Source organism: Lissotriton helveticus, chromosome 10 (genome assembly GCF_964261635.1).
Source record: "Lissotriton helveticus chromosome 10, aLisHel1.1, whole genome shotgun sequence".
Lineage (NCBI taxonomy): Eukaryota > Metazoa > Chordata > Amphibia > Caudata > Salamandridae > Lissotriton > Lissotriton helveticus.
In genome coordinates this window covers 272307891-272325481 of record NC_136071.1, presented here as the reverse complement: position 1 = coordinate 272325481, position 17591 = coordinate 272307891, and positions in this window count along the sequence as shown.

Below are 17591 nucleotides of genomic sequence, written 5' to 3'. Positions count from 1 at the left end.
GAATAGGGAGGGCGCGTGGCCAAGATGGCGGCGAGGTAGGCAGCAACTTACGGAGCTCCTGCCCATCGCCCACCACCTACTGCGGCCGATAGCACCTACGAGAGCCGCCGGTCAAAGAATCTGGTGACGGAGTGTGTCCCCGATCTGCCCATTCCTTTGAATCTTGCAGAGTCCTCTGCGGACGCCCGCTAAGGTTGACGGAGGGCGTTTCCATCGGCACGTCGGTGAAAGCCTCAAAACAGGGGCGGCCCATGACCACCTTGGGAGCCGGGACTGCCGGTGGAGCTCCGCTACTCGCCTAGGGCGGTGGCTCGGCTGGCACCCTGCGGCCGATAACCGGAGCAGCCGCCGCCGCAGTGAGGAGGGGGAAGATGGCGGCCCCCGCGGAGTGAACAACGCTCCCTGCACATTTGGAGGCGGTTGCACCGACTGCGGAGAGAGGAGCGCTGAGGAGGGGTCGGTGCCTGGCCCCGAGGACCGCTGAAGAACCGGGTCCAGAAGGTGAGGAGAGCTGCGGGGGTGCTGGGGTCCCGAGCGCATTGGAAGAGGCGACCTGGGAGGATTAGAGAGCGCCTGAGTTGCTCCACGTCGGAACTGTGGGGCCCACACAACAGACATGGGATTGACTCTCCTTGCTCCAGAGGGCCCTAGCGACTAGCTGTGGTCACACAGACATCCCACACAGCCTGGAACCCAGCTCCTTGCACACTTCACCGACTTCGCCCTCCCTGGGGCACCCGAGGACAGAACGGGAGTGCCATATTGATGACGTTGGCCTTGTGAGGGGGAGTGCCCCACTGGAGGCGGAAACAAAGGGTGTGGCTATCCTGCGTGGGCCGAAGGTGGCGTAGCACCCCACGGAGCCCACTGGACAGAGTTAGGGTTCTCCTGGCTGCAGCTACCCAGCTGGCTCAGTTGGAAGCGAGCCAGCTCTGCCACTTCTCCCCGACCACCAGTCTGTGCCGTGGGGCGGGCTCTGAGGGGGAGAGCCTGGTGCCCCGAATTAATGCTTCTGTGGGACACTTGACACATCAGTGCTACGAGAAACGGGGCGCCCCCCTCGGACCTGAGCTGAGATCAGACCTTGGTGGGCATCTCTGCAGCTACTTCCTCGCTCCTGACACTGCATTGAAGACCTCGAGATTATGTCCTCGACCAGGACGAGGAAACAAAAATCACTGAAAGAGCTTTTCGAGAAAGCCTCTTCCTCTCCCGCTCCTCCGGCTCCCTCATCCCCGATGGCGACTTCACAGGCCCAGCCTGGGGCCGGAGATGCCCTCACAAAATCATTCTTGGAGTCGCTCTTCAACACTCTCCGGTCCGACATACAATCTGTAAAGACGGAGCTGACTGCTGAGATGCGGGAAATCCGTAGGAACATGGACAGTGTGGGAGAGAGAGTGGCCACCGTAGACAGCAGGAGCGATAATGTGTTGTCGGAGCTGGCCATGCTGCAACAAGAGGTAATCCACTTGCAAGACCAACACCTCGACATGCAGACCCACTTGGAGGACTTAAGAAAATAGTTCACGAAGACACAACATTAGGATACGGGGGGTGAAGCCGTCAGATGACACTAAGGACCTCTTCGCATTCATGGAAGACCTATTCCGCCACATCCTGGGAGCTACTTCTATGGTCCTAGATAGGGCACACAGAGTCGACCTGTAAAATGTAAATGTGTTGTATTTGTAAAGCACACGGCTGCCCACACGACGGGGGGTCCCGGTGCTGCACTCATACCACTGTGGAACCCTTCCTGTCTTTTCCATGTGAAATATCCACTCATGGGCACCCCCAAGGTGAAGCCAGGCATCCAAGCGCTGCTGGGGCCATTGTGGAGATTCAGCAAGCTATTGCCCAGAGTCACAGAGTGTGACCCATGATTAGACTAGGCACCGAGGCGAGAATTGTCAGGTCCGGGGAGATTGAGTCCAAGAGCTGCCGAGGCGGGAATTGAACCCTGGTCCCGGGCCAGACCTCTGCATCAGGGTCTGCCGCTCTACCCATTGAGCAACGCTTCTCCACGCGCCGCGCGCCTAACACTCCACCGACCGACATTCTTGTCTGCCTGCAGGACTTCAAAACTAAAGAAGCTATACTGGTTAAGGTGCGAGCTCTGCACCCTATTTCCTACCAAGGCACTCTCCAGTGTTCTACCAGGACCTTGCGATGCTCACACTGCAATGCAGGAGGCAGTTCTGCCCTGTGACGGAATGCCTTAGACAACAGAACATCACGTACTCCTTGGGGCACCCATTTAACCTCAACTTCCGGGTCAATGACAGGTTGCACCAGATGCGCTCCCTTACGGACACATGCCAATTGTTGGGTCTGGCGGTGCCTCAGGAAGAAGACGAACGACAGGGCCGAGACTCAGAGCCGGAGACTTCACCCTTGGGGTGGCAGTGGCCCCGATGGAGGCGGCGATTTCGGAAGCCGAACAAACAAGATATAGCGAAGGGACAACAGGAGGCTCTTACTTCACCCGCTAATGCCCTGGCTGGGCTGAACGTTGATGTGGGGTGACCACGTTTCTCCTGTGCTTTTTTGATGGTGGCTCACTAATCTGGTGGGTGGCAGGGGGTTCCGGACAGTCATTCTTGTCCACATTTTGAGCCCTGCTATGACGACTTCCTGGACACTCTGGGAAGGCGGACCTATTATAGGAACACTGTTTTCCTGTTTGAACTGGACTTTTTTATTTTTGTTGTGTTTTTGGACTTATTCTCAGGTTTTTTTTTTCTGGGTTTGGGTTCCCTCGTCCACCTCCTCCCGTTATTCCTCCGCTGTGTCCTTCCTCCCCACCTGATATACTCTAATTTTCCCTCCCCCTGCCTATTGTAACGGGTGGTATGCATAGCCTTATGGTCCCTCTCTGTCCCAAGGATGACACACGACTCTCTTAAGGTCTTAACCCTTAATGTGAAGGGTCTGAACAATCCGATCAAACGCAGGGCTGTGCTAAACTACCTGGAGCAATCCAAGCCAGACATTTGCCTCCTTCAGGAAACTCATCTTCTTTCTGAAGACCACCATAGACTTTGGTCCAAATATTTCCCTACACAACTGTTCTCCTCTAGCACCTCCAAAACTGCAGGGGTGGCCATATTAGTCTCCCGCTCATTCTCTGGCAAGGTAATACAGAAAGAAGCAGAGATTAAAGGCCGCCTTCTTACATACCAATTCCCGATTGGGGGGATGACACTGGTTGTTGAGTCGATATACGCTCCTAACGAGGGACAGGCTAAGTTTCTACACACTGCTCTGCGAGAAGCAGCCTCTGCCTCAGACCGACACTTGCTACTTGGGGGGACCTTAACCTTGTATTCGACAATGATCTGGATCGCTCTTGCCAACGGAGGATGCAAGTGGGTGTTCTTCCGCGAGCAGGACAGACCCACATGAGTGATTTAGGGCTCTTTCATCTGTGGTGGCATTTCCACCCACACACTAGTAGCTACACATTTTACTCTGGGGCTCACAAGACATACGTGCGCTTAGATTACTTTATTAGCTCCACCTCACTTCAAGCCTATGCCACCGACATTGAAATGTTGACAGCATCATTATCGGATCACTCCCCAGTCCTAGTCACTTTTCAACTGCCGCGCTCCTCCCAACCCTTGAAGCAGTGGCGAATGCGCGACACTCTTCTGCACCAACACAAAGTGATTGAGCAAATTTAGGAGGTTATCTCCAATTTTCTCACCCTTAACACTAACCCTGACACTTCCCTGTTGGTTCAGTGGACGGCTCTGAAGGTGGTCCTACGGGGGGATTTCATTGCGATTTCCTCCGCTCAGAATCGGGAGAGGAGTCGTAAGAGGGCAGACCTTATCCAGAGAGTGTCGGAGCTCGAGCAGCTACACCAGAGAACGGGAGCCTCCCACGCCTGGCCGCAGCTATGTGTCAAGCGGAAACAACTTGCGGCCTTAGACCAAGATAGGGCTGAATATGCTGCTCTTTGGCTCCGCCATTCCGACTACACCGGGGGCCACAAGTGTGTCCGTCTCCTCGCCAATAAACTACGGGAGCAGCGACAACACCAAGGAGTGCAGAGCATTCGCACGCTTGGAGAAGAAACCATCTTGGAAGACGTAGCCATAGTTGAAGTATTCCAAGACTTCTACTCAGACCTTTAAACTGGGGACCGCCTAGATGCTCAAAACAGCGCCAAATATATCGCCCCGGCTAATATGCCCTCCCTGTCCCAGTCACAGGCCGATTTTCTAGATAGAGCCATACAAACGGAAGAGGTTATTTCGGCAATCTCCCGTCTCAAGTTGGGTAAATCCCCCGGCCCCGACGGCTACACAGCCGCTTTTTACAAATCGTTCTGTTCCCAGCTAGCTCTCATTCTGAAGGGCCTCTTCAACACCTTCGAACACAGGGGCACCATCCCAGGGGAGATGTTGGAGGCGGCGATAGTCGTTATCCCGAAGCCAGGGAAGGACAAGACAACCTGCGGCGCATACAAACCCATATCACTTTTGAACATATATATCAAATTGTACACTAGCCTCCTGGTGGCCAGCCTTGTGCCAAACATGGCCAAATTTGTCGAGCCTAACCAAGCCGGATTTATTCCCCAAAGGCAGACCAGCGACAACACTATTCTGCACTTGATAGAGAAAGCGTCTCGAACCCAAGGCCAGTATATGCTTCTGGCCATTGACGCTGAAAAGGCCTTTGACAGGGTGCACTGCCCTATCTGGAAATGGTTCTGCTGGCCGCTGGGTTCGGGGAGAAATTAAGGTCCCGGATCCTGAACTGCTATCGTTTCCCCATGGCGACAGTCCGCGTCAACAGCTATACATCTTCCCTCTTCCCTATTGGTAGAGGCACGCGACAGGGGTGCCCCCTGTCGCCTCTTCTCTTTGCACTCTACATGGAGCCCCTCGCACTTCGAATTCGGAAACACCCTCTCATCACTGGGATTAAACTTGGGGGTGACGTCCACACTGTTAGCCTATACACGGGCGATATTCTACTCTCCCTTTCAGAACCGGCCATAGCACTATGCGCCCTTTTTATCGATCTGGATGCATTCGCAAGAGGATCGGGTTTAAAATTAATATGGATAAATCCATGGCTTTGGACCTTTCTCTATCCCCACACACCCTTGCTTTTTTAAAAGAGGAACATCTGGTGCACTGGGCGGATGTAGCAATACCTTACATAGGTATACAATTAGCACGGACTCTTCAGGCCATTGTTGACGCGAATTACTCCCTTCTCCGCACACGCATACGCGCAGAGCTGAAAAGGTGGAAACACTGCACTATATCCTGGCTGGGCAGGATCGCGGCCACCAAGATGACGATCCTCCCACAAATCATGTATCTTTTCCAGACCCTCCCCCTCAAACCTCCGATAGGTTGTTATACAGCAGACTCAAGCGGCGCTGTCGCGCTTTATCTGGAGTGGCCGCAAACCACCTTTTTGACATCAGATTGAGGTCCTTCCACCCAAGAAGGGGGGAGTGGGGTGCCAGACCACCAAACATACTTTCATGCTGTCCAGCTTCGATACCTGATGGAGTGGCAATGGCTGGAGTCAGAGAAGCACTGGCTTTTTCAGGATCAGGCGGTGGTGGGTAGACCTCCACAGGGGATTCCCTTCCTCTGCAAGTCGCATCGACCCCCTAACTTATATGCTTCTTTTATCACTAGCACTGTCATGGAGGCCTGGGACCGCACCAATGTCTCAGCACAATTGACTACTTCTCCATCACCCCTGCCACCATTGTTTGGCAACCCGGACTTCCAACCGGGCACAGACACCCGCGCATTTCAGGCCTGGCGCTCCTCCCCGTGTAGGTCCCTGGGGCACCTTTTTGTCCTAGACGGCATCATCTCTTTCCCACAGCTCAGAGATCCCTATGGCATCCAGGAAACAGGATGTCTGGAGTATCTCCAACTCCGTAATTGGGCACAGCATCCACAGGTCAAACCGCAAGCACAGCGTTTGCTGACCCCTTACGAAAAGTGTTTGGTAACCCGCACCTCTGACAGGAAGATCATTTCCGATCTGTATAGAATGCTGCTAGCCATTACTACTTATACACACAATGCAGGGAAATGCGCTGGGAAAGGGACCTGGGGAGGTCCCTAACACACAAGGAGTGGGAGGGTATATACCACAGAGCGCGACACTCAGCTTACTAGCAGGCCTCAAAGAAACACTGACAAAAATAGTTACTTATTAGTACTATATGCTGGAGCGCCTGCGCCAGTTTGACCCACGCTAAAGCGACCTCTTCTGGAGAGACTGTAGAGTGGTGGGCACATTGGAGCATGTTCTCTGGAGTTGTACTTACCTGCAGCCATACTGGTCTCAAGTGCTTGATGAAGTTGTCCTACACTTTGAAACGCAGCACCCACGGTTCCCTTCTTATGTCCTACTGAGCCTACATAACTTCCTGACGTACCCACTCAAATCCCGGAAGGGTCGGATGATTGCGATTGCCCTAGCGGCGGCCATACAGAACATTTTGGTTCATTGGCTGTCCACCCAGCTCCCTACACATTCTGGTTGGCTTCAGAGACTCTGGCTGGTGCTGGACATGGAGAAACTCACACTTCCGCTGTCTGTTAGAGGGTCAGAGTTCCCCAAACTATGGAAGCCCTTCCTGACATCATTAGTGTTGGAATTTAGGGAGTTGACATGTCCCCGATACTTGTGGCTGCTCCGCCTCCCTGACACTCAGATTTCCAGTAGCACCTCTAAGAAAGCCCTCAAGGCACGTCGCTAAACACTGAGCTATCCTCCCCCAAGTTTCCCCTTCTTTCTATATATCAGGTGGACTAGGGGTGTTTGGGTTAGGGAAGGAGCAGGGTGGGAGTGGGCTGGGGAGGCGGGTGAGGGGTTTGTTCTCCTTTAATTTTCCTTTTTTGTCTCAATGGTGGACCCGCTCCATGCTCATTACCGATGGTAACACTGTAATGCGATCTTGTCATTCTTTTCTGCACTATCTTTGAGGAGCTGAGGGTCTTGGTTATTTGTTTGTTTTGCAATCAATAAAAATATTTAAACCATAAAATACAGAATAGCATTGTTAGCACATTTAGAATAAAGTTGATGTCAGTTGCTGAGCACAAGTTCTTCATGTTAACGTTTTCTGCTAGTTACATTTATTACCTACGTTAATTTTCCATGTCACTTGTCAATGACCTAAAACATTTCACGTAATTGGGCTCTTATATTTCACAATTCTTACACCTCACGCTAATACATTGCAAGATTATATGCGGGTGCACTCTACAAGTGATTATGATGCACCCCTACAAACAAAATGAGATTTCCGCTACATCAGTTCTCCCCTCTGATGACGTTAAGTCATCAAAAAAACTTCAAAACATCCGAGCAAAGTAGACTGATCTAAATAGATGCCGCAGCTAATCTTCACTGTCTGAAATACTTCATATGCTTAAAATTCTCATAATGACTGTCCTGCAGTCTTCCCATCATTCTCTCTCGTTCTCTTAGAGGGTTCTCCAACTGTCTCGCTTTGTGCCACTTATATGCCCTTATTATCCTTACCAAAACAATGAGAAAGATTAAAGCAATCATTATCGGTTTGAAGAGGTATCCAAATGTTCCGCTTCCCAAATTTGCAAACCATTTTCCAACTGCGCCAAACCCTTTTCCAACATTGTCCCAGACTCCCTCAGCTGCCAAGTCCCGTATTTCCTCATGTATATCAGTGATGTTATTGATATATCCCTCCAGATCTTTACTTTTGTCAGGGATATAAGTACAACACTGTTGGACCTTCAGCATCTGACAGAATCTGCCCTCTTTTGCAAGCAATACATCTAAGGCAAGACGATTTTGCATCAGCATCACTCTTATTGAAACCATTTCCCCATCTATGAGTAGCAAAGACTTAGCTGTGTTAACAGATAACTTATCCACTATGGTACACAGCCTTCTAATCTTGATTTCATTCAACACCACTCCCACACTAGGGATTATTTCTCCAAATATGTCTCCCACAACCTCTCCGGCGCTTATTTCACGTTTCTCCCTGCTGTTCGGCTTTCTCTCAGCTCTCTCCAACTCATAACTGCCAAATAACATGTACCATACCAATATCTTCGTAACTGAACATACGCATTCTTTCCACACACAAAGTATACTCCTGGTACCATTTGAACTGTCTTTTGCAAAAACATCTTCCTAGGACCATTTATTCAAAAGACATGATCACAAGCACTCTATCACACGAATAGTGTATCATAACAACTCTCAGTTTGTCATCTGCCAAGCTTACCTTGTTGTTGCCATCAAAATCAACAGGACCAGAACTTCCCTTAGCCTTATAAGCTAACTCCTCCTTTGTCCAATCAGAATCCTTTTCCTTGTTCTCAGCATTAGTAACTAATCCCATATGACTATCTTCTTCCTGACCTATAAATGTATTTTCTACTTCTGTTAGTATGCGTGTTAAGTTATGTGCATAAGCAGTGTCTAGTGTCATTGTTGGTGAGACATAGTTTTCCATTCTTTCTACTCTCTTATAGTAGTCGTATTTATTCAGAAGTTTATATATAGATATTTCTGAAAGTACCATGTCATAATTTGAGAAGCAGTACTCATAATTGCCTTTCCCATAGATCATGTTAAGGAATACACTACTAATAATGCCATAAATCAAGGGTAGGTGATGTTATTGTAATCCTTTCTCAACTGAGGCAGTTAATTGCATGCACACATAGCAGTCTCTAACTTCCATAGTGTCTACATACTCATAACCCAACTTAGCGTAAGCATTTAGTGAGTAATCACCCTTGGATAGGTCTACATGAAGAAAGCAGCTAGTTTGCTCTATTAAGCTTTTCTCAGATCCTAGTGTACCCTGTTTGAGACAGTAGTGGTAGGCGTGGCAGTCCCATGTACCCCCCACCCTATGTTCCTTGTCATCAGGCAAACTTAAAATTGACTCTATAATGACCACAGCTATCACTACAATTACTCCCACAATAAGTGCACCTACAATAAATGTGGGCCTATGATTCGAATTTCCAGACTCTATTTTTAGAGTAGCTCAGATCACAGTTCAAGAGAAGAATAGCACACAGTGCCTCTTCCTCCACCTCTCTCCAAGTATAACAAGGTTCTCCAGCAAATTTCCTTTGAAACATTGGAAAGTTATTTTCAACAGTCTTTGGTTTGCAGTACATAAGACTTCCCTAGCCCTGTTTCTTCTTCTTCTCATTGAAAACCCTAACTTTATTCCTCTACCACTCTGGCCTAGGTTATCTTCTTTTTCAAAACAATATTTAAAGTTTAGTTCACATCCCTTATCAGATCAAATCCAATCTCCTCAACGACTCATTGAAACAGTTCAGCTCTCAATGCTGCAATCTCTTGAGAAGACTGTGGTGCTCCGAAGCTTGGGAAGTCGACGTCTTCCAGAATCCAGGTCTGTAAACCACTTAGCCTTGGTGGGAAAGGTAACAGTCAATGACTGAAGTGAATTTGTTTAAATTCGAGGAACTCTCATAAGTATCTCAACAACCAATATCGAGATCTCTTACCGCTCTCTCCCTGACATTTGCATACAGGTAAGTTCAATTGGGAGAGCAATATCTCCTACAAGGCACTCAAGCTCTCTTGGACCTTCTCGCACTTCTTGAGTTTTGTGCACTTTCACTTAGGTCGGACTCACTTATTGGTACAAGTTCTCTTTTAGCTGCTAGCCTCAGATTTTCCCTCCTCTGTCTCACAGGCCAGGTTTCACCTGCAGCAAGTTTCTTTCCTAACACTCCCATTTCTATGGATTGGATCAAATGCTATAGACGCTTAAAGCCATTGACTCACTCACCCCCCGGGTGTCGCCACCTGAGCTGATTCGCTTGACACTGAGCAGCAATCTATTATAATCTATTGCTGATGCCCAGGAATGTATATTATTGCCTGTTCCACCTGTTAAAGTGCAATTCCCACTTTAAAATCCTTTTTATAAATGTGACGGTGTACACAACCCCCCTTTTTTCTTTCTTTCCTAAACCTTACTGTATTGTGTGGACTAATGGACCAGGGAGGGGAAGGGGGTATTTTTTGTGTGGGGTTTCTCTGTTTTCTTCTGGAATTTAATTTTGCCTCTTGTTATTTCTTTTTATGTTATGTGGTTCACTTATAAAGAAAACCTAAGTTTTACTTCTTGCTCCGATGGTCCTGCACGAGCAGGGACAGATATACCCTTATGTACTGGTGCATCGAGATGTGATTATGCCATGTACTTGATAACTTACCGAATGTGTATGCATATTTGCAAATTGTAACTCAATAAAAATGGTGTTAAAAAAAATAATAATAATAATCGTTCTTTCCTAACTGCACACAACCACTTGTCACAGCAGTCTCTTCTACTGAGTTGGACTCTCTGTCACTCACAACATTATTGTCTCCCTCAGAGTCTATACCAGGGTCTTTTGTGTAGCTTGAACCTCCTCAGATTGACTTGGTGTGTCTCCAGCCTCTTCAGGTAACTCTACAGCTTGGCTTACCCTCTCCTGGGACCCCTTGGTCACAGCTGGAAATTATTCTGGGAGAGGAGCTGTTTCATCAGAGAGACCTACGGCTTCTCATTTGTGAGAGGCATGAATCCAACGCAGCAATTGGCCACACTTCACAGCAGTCGTAGTCACCAGCATCACTTGGTATGGGCCACGCCAAGACATGGTTTTTGATGCGGACCCAATCTCCTGGGTTCAGTTCGTGGCAGAGATCCTTTGAAGTCTGTTCCGTTGTTGCTTCGACCTGATGAGAAACAGAACGAACCACGTCAGCCAATCCTTTACAGTAGTCAAGGACCAAATCAAATCAAATCAAATCAAGCTTTATTCAGTTGCAAGAAAAACAGCCATAAAAGCACAATATATTTCATGAAGAAAATACTCAATAAAATACAATTTAAAAAGTTTAAAAAAAAGATTATGATACCTGTAAAATGTCATAAAAGGACAGATTTAGGTTAGGTTCCAATTAGCACCACAAAATCACATGATATTGCTTTCCACCCGTAAAAAGGGAGTCAAATAATTTTCTTCAGTTATTGCTGCTAACAGGGACAATTCAAACGGGAATATATAAAGTGGTATAAACACTATAGAAAGAGCGGTGATAAAAAAACACCCCGGATTCACCCCAAGTTCAGCCTGTGCTTAACTACCAATTTCAAGAAATTTACCAACAGTCTGGCGAACGGTTCGACGTCTAAAAATTGGAGGGCAAGAAATGCTGGGAGGCACCTGCGTAAGCCCATGAGTCTCAAAATTGGCAGTAGCCAAAGGTGCCTTAGATCCTGATAGAATTTGCAAAAACATTATTGTGTGGATCATAGTTTGGGGAGAGCTGTCGTCACAGGGGCAGGGTTGAAGAGGTTTTTTCCAAATGTTGATCCTAGGAAAAGTAACCAAGTGGTGAAAGATGTTTAATCTAAATCTGGTTAACAAGAATCTTTCATAGCACGTAAAATTATAGGTAGTGCTGAACCGTGAATGATGTTTGTATTTGAAGTGAGTGCTGCACTGTAGTTTTTGACACCTCACTAGAAAGCCGAAGAGATTCTAGGTGAGCCAGACAGATCTTTTTAAACCTCTTTCTTGAGATAACAGTAATTAAACTGGGGGAGTGATAGTACTGGAGCATGCCTAGGTCGCTAAAAGAATTCCTAATATAAGCGATCCAGCCGATCTTTAGTGCCTTATCCAGGGAAATACAATCCTCTATGATCTCCCGGCAGAGGATGGTTTCGGTGGACGACCAAATGCGGTGCCACAGAAGGAGGGGTTGAATCCTGATCAGGTCTGTTAAATAGGACAAACCCACCTCCAAATGACATGCATAGGTCGACGTACCCTTAGGGACTGCCAAAAGAAATCGAAGGAAAGCATTTTCCACCTTTTGGATCTTCTCCACAGTGATGTGACCCCACACACCCGCCCCACAGATTGCACTCAATATGCATTTAGCCCTATAAATTTCAAGTAGTTCCACTGTCAGCCGCCTGCCTAATTTATTAGCAACCTTGACCAAAGCAGCAGTTGTTCTCACAAAGGTGAGTTTCCTGGATTCGATGGCATATTTCCAGGAATATTTGTGATCAAATGTAATTCCCAGATAAGGATAAGTAGTGGTGCACTCTAGTTTTTGTTTGTCAATGTACATGGGCTTAATGTTTTTGGTCCTTGACCCAGCAGACATTACAAAGGTTTTTTTGATGTTAACCTTTAGGTCAAGATTGGCCATATAGATGTGATATTTCTCAAGGGCTCGCTGTAATTCCATCGGGGTGTGGGCTAGGATCACAGCGTTGTCCGCATAGAGCAGAACCGGGATTGGGTGCGTATTTATAGTGGGGAGGTCCTGGCAACCCGTCAACATGGCTTTTTCCAAGCCTTTGGTATTTAAGTTAAATAAAAACGGGGCCAGGACACAGCCCTGTCTTACCCCTCGCTCTACTCTAAACTACTAAGTTAACTCACCCGTGCCATATCTGACTCTTGCTGTGGAATCTGAGTATAGTTCATGCAGGAATGTTATAAGGGGAAGCTTTACTCCCATGTCTGCCAGAATGGTCCACATCTTGTTATGGTTAACACAGTTGAATGCTGCAGAAAGGTCAACGTATGCCATGTACAGAGCCCCCCCCTTGGCATTTACGTATTTCCCTATCAATAAAGATCGACTAAGTGCTTTCTCTATGGTTCCCAGTCCCTCGGGGAACCCAAATTGCAGGTCGGACAGAACTTTATTGTCTGAGGCCCATTGTTGGAGACGCTCTAGGATGACGCGGCCGGCCACTTTCCCTAATGTATCCAGGAGGGAAATAGGCCGGTAGCATAATGGTGATTGACGGTCCCCTTTTTTAAAGATAGGCACAAGGATTGACTGGGACCATGATTCAATGGGTCCCGGGGCACATGATGCTTGAAGAACCCTAAACAGGATTGGCAACTATAGATCCATGTTGAACTTAAAGAGATCGATTGGAACGCCATCAGGGCCTGGTGCCTTGCCGTTTTTGCTGGCTGTTAAGGCGAGCTCTACCTCCTCGTGTGTTATAGAGATAGGCAACGGGAAAGATGGTCAGTCTAGCCCAGCAATAGTCGGTTGGTTTGCTGAATGTACTCTCAAAGTGGTCAACCCATAGTTGTTCATCAATCTGGGATTAGCCGTTGCATCTGATAAAAAAGGGGACTACCGAACCTTCCACAAAGCGGCGCTGTCACTCAGGGTATATGACCTGTGGAGTTGAGTCCAGAGATCTTTTTTAAGAGTATTCTTCCTGGATTTTAGGGCCTGATTGTAATTTTTCCTAAGAACTGCTATGTCCTTTGGAATTCTATCCTTATTATTTAAAGCTGCTTTTAAGGTCCGGTAGGCTTTAGTGCAGGAACTGTCGAACCAACCCTTAGTTCTGGTTTTCCCTTTTTTGGTGCTAACGAAAAGGGTTTCCCTGATTGATGTAATCAATTAAAAAAAAATACTCATGTTTCCCTCACTAGTAGTGGTTGGATCAAGACAATTAACAAACAATTGCCTAAAGTTTGTAACCAGGCTTGTGGTAATAGCCAGGGGATCCACTTTTTCCCCACCTCAGTGAATAGCCATTTAAACAGTCCATTAAAAGATTATTTTGGGTTAAAAGCCTTTTAATATTTGGCCTAACGTGATTCATGGGAAGTTTTAAGGAAATGCTGTTCGGATAGTGGTCGCTGACAATAATATTGTGCGTTTTACAGGTCAATAGGTCCTTTCCTCTGTCCCTGACATAAATATAAAATCAATTGTGCTGGGCCTGCCTCTACCATTATAAGTAGGTATAACGGGTACAGGAGGGTTCACCAAGTCATTCGAAAGTGCAAGATCTAATCCGCACAGGGTTTCATTTAGACAGTGCCTGACTGCGGTGTGGGGTAAATGGGTTACCGAGTCACCATTTTCGTCCACTTTCCCGCAGACTGAATTGGCACTCTGTTTACAAAGGGTCTGATTAAAGTCCCTGCCCCAAATTATAGTCAGCTCCTTGCGTACATTATTGGATCATTCGTGGAGATAGAGGCCTATTTCCTTTATTGTGTTTATTAGGTCATCCACGGGTAAGTTGTTGTAAAAATTCACAATTGCAAGGGTGTTGGTATTAGTTTGATGGAGAGTTAAGATTTGAAAGTTTGAATTCAATTTAACCGGGGCTATAGTTATTAGTTGAAGAATGTTGGAAACATATATAACCAGTCCACCCTTTGCCCTGCTAGAAGAAGGATGCGCTGGAGAAAACTCCAATGTTGCCCATGTTTCCTGTAGGCTTATGATGCTGTAGTTGTGAACAAAATCTAACCAGATACCGTTTCCAACCTTTGAGCGTAGGCCCGCAACATTCCAGAATAGAAGGTTCAAGGATAACTCTGGGCAGATTATAGCGGGGGCGGGATCTAATCCCACGTCAATCTCGCAGAGGCTGGCCAGGGTAGTATTTGAAAGGAGTTCTTCATTTGGTATCCCCCCGTGAACCAAGTTAGTTGGGGGTAGAGAAGGAACAAGTGTATTGGCCATTATAGAGTGAGTCGAGTCCCTAGGATCAAGTCAATCCACCCATTCCAGGTCAGAGAGTTTATCAAAATAATTAAAGGTCGGGATGTTATATCTCAACCCCACCCCATCCGCCAAGTGTTGGTGTGCGAATCCCCTGTAATGGTTAGTAGTTTGTAGGGGGGGAAGTTGAGGATAGAAAAAACTCAAGTCCCTGGTAAGGATGTTACTATCACTAGGCTGAGCGGGGTAATTGCATATGTATTCTACCACCCGTCTATCCCCAAAATGAATAACAACGCAGTCCCCAGTAAAATCCTTTCTTCTGTGGCCCAACCATCTCAATCTCCTTGCGAATAATATCTGCCCAGATAAATCAGGGGGTAAGGGCCTGTTGTTATTCAGCCAGTGGGCCGCTTTATTTCTTAACTCAGGATAGGATTCTTCTCTACCTTGAGGTAATTCCGGTACACCAACTAGTACTACCGTATATGGCAGTGATTGCGGGGGTAGATCAATGCGTGTAAATTATCTCCTTGGGTTGATGGTCAGGGAAAGATCCTTATCTGCTCTAGGGTTCTCTTTCACATATTCCGTGTCGTGGGGACCTGGCCTAAAGTGCCCTCCATGCTTTGCTTTTCCATGTTTTTTGTCAACCTCGGAATTTTCTGCGGGGATCTACCCGCTGCTTCCATGGTTTTCGTTGAATGCTTGGTTATAGGTCTACGGTCAGGTAAAGGGTGAGTAATATTATCTGTACCTTTTTTTTGTGCAACTGGCCGCTGTTGCGAAACAGCAGACTTGGTATTCGCTACGATAATGGGTTACCCTGTAGTAGTTAGGCCACTACATAATGTTTTCTCTAAATTATCTATTTTTACTCCTAAACACCTTACCCTTTCCAAGAGGGGTGCCATTAAAGATTTCATGAGGTGCTTGATTTTATCAAATAGGCCCTCATTACATGAAGGGGGCGGAAAAGAACTAGGTGAGTTGTCAATGATCATGTCCTGAGGGCCGCTGTCATTACTAGGAGGGAGTACTGTTGTTACTAACGTCCTCCTAGTAGCATTTTTACCTCTTGGCATATTTAATTTAGCAGTGGGCCTCTTTTGTTTTTGGCCACCCGTGTTCCCCTTAGCGGTCCTTATGGATATCAAGTTAATGTTAGTATTTTTGGACGCATGTCTACCTTTTTGGCCTCTAGTAGCTACCCTCGAGGTGTCATTTTTCGAACCTGGCGAAGAATCCGGGACCAGTATTGGGCTTATAGGTTTAGCACAGAGCCCACTAGGTATAGGGTCCTCTGGATGAGGGGAAGGGGAAGATGTAGACTCATTTAAAAAGGAAGTGGGGGTCAGAGATAACCTAGTTGAAGGAGGGAAGAACTCTGGAGATACGTGGCCCCTGATGGGAGGACTATTGTGGTTGGTTAGGGCATGGTGGGACCCTGGGAGGGTAACAAAAGATGGGGCCAATAGAGAATACTGCCAATTAATGGTTGTCGTGGAAGTATTTGTAGGTAGCGAAGGGGTAAGAAACCCAGCGGGAAGTGAGAAACGGCGTTCTGTGTGTTCTTTGGCATTAGCCACCACCCCGATTGTTTTCTGAAGCATACAATCTATTGCTGTCAGGCTGGGTAGTGGAGGTTTTGGAGGTTTTGGGGCTGGCATTTGCTTAGATGCTACAGCAGGCATCTTAAAATTATGTTTCCCCGTTTATAGGCCCTCAAATGGCAATTTAATATATTACCAAGAGGAGGTCTAAACACAAATACAATTTTTACTGGAGTAATAATATAAATCACAGAATGGATGACAACTAATCAATGGATTGTAGTGTTGAGTATTTGAAACACTTAATCCACAAAACTCTAAAAACACAAAGCCTCCCCCCGTGCCACCAAGAAAAACCACAAAAACCAAGGGAGGTGGCCCAACCCGGCCTCTTCCGGACACTAACGGTCACAAACGGTCCCGCCCTTGTCCCGGGCTTCTCCCGGGACGCTCCCGCGCAGCGGTGGGAGAGGTGCAATAAATAGTGTCAGCAGTGGGCGTCGCTCTAGCCCCGCTGCAGGTGTGGGCCTCGGAGTGACCCCTGGGAGATGGAGTCCTGATGAAGTTTCGATGCGCGTCTCACTCGCGCTGGCTCCCAGTCCCTTCCGTGGATGCAAGGCAAGTTCCACCACAGTCAACAATCTATTCCCAAAGGCAGGATAAGTGCTTTCCTCGGCAGGCAACAAACACATCTAACGCTGCGGCACCCACGAAGTGGGTGCGGCGAGGTGTTATAAGGTGTTAGCAGTGGGCGGCGCTCTAGCCCCGCTGCAGGTGTGGGCCTCGGAGTGACCCCTGGGAGATGGAGTCCTGATGATGTTTCGATGCGCGTCTCACTTGTGCTGGCTCCCAGTCCCTTCCGTGGATGCAATGCAAGTTCCACCACAGTCAACAATCTATTCCCAAAGGCAGGATAAGTGCTTTCCTCGGCAGGCAACAAACACACCTAACGCTGCGCGGCGAGGTGTTATAAGGTGTTAGCAGTGGGCGGCGCTCTAGCCCCACTGCAGGTGTGGGCCTCGGAGTGACCCCTGGGAGATGGAGTACTGATGATGTTTCGATACGCGTCTCACTTGCGCTGGCTACCAGCCCCTTCCGTGGATGCAAGGCAAGTTCCACCACAGTCAACAAGCTATTCCCAAAGGCAGGATAAGTGCTTTCCTCGGCAGGCAACAAACACACCTAACGCTGCGGCCAAATCCTCTGTGATGCTCACTAATGTGGTAGCAGGCACAGCAGGCAAACACATTGCTCTTCCGATACGTTTTTGTTTTGCAACAACCCAGTTCTCCTGTCAGGGATGTTGCGCAGATTCATTAGCACAAAATGTAAAGCATCAGGCCACTAAACCGTACTGTATTGTGTGGACTAATAGACCAGGGAGGGGAAGGGGGTATTTTTTGTGTGGGGTTTCTCTGTTTTCTTCTGGATTTTAATTTGCCACTTGTTATTTCTTTTTATGTTATGTGGTTCACTTATAAAGAACACAGA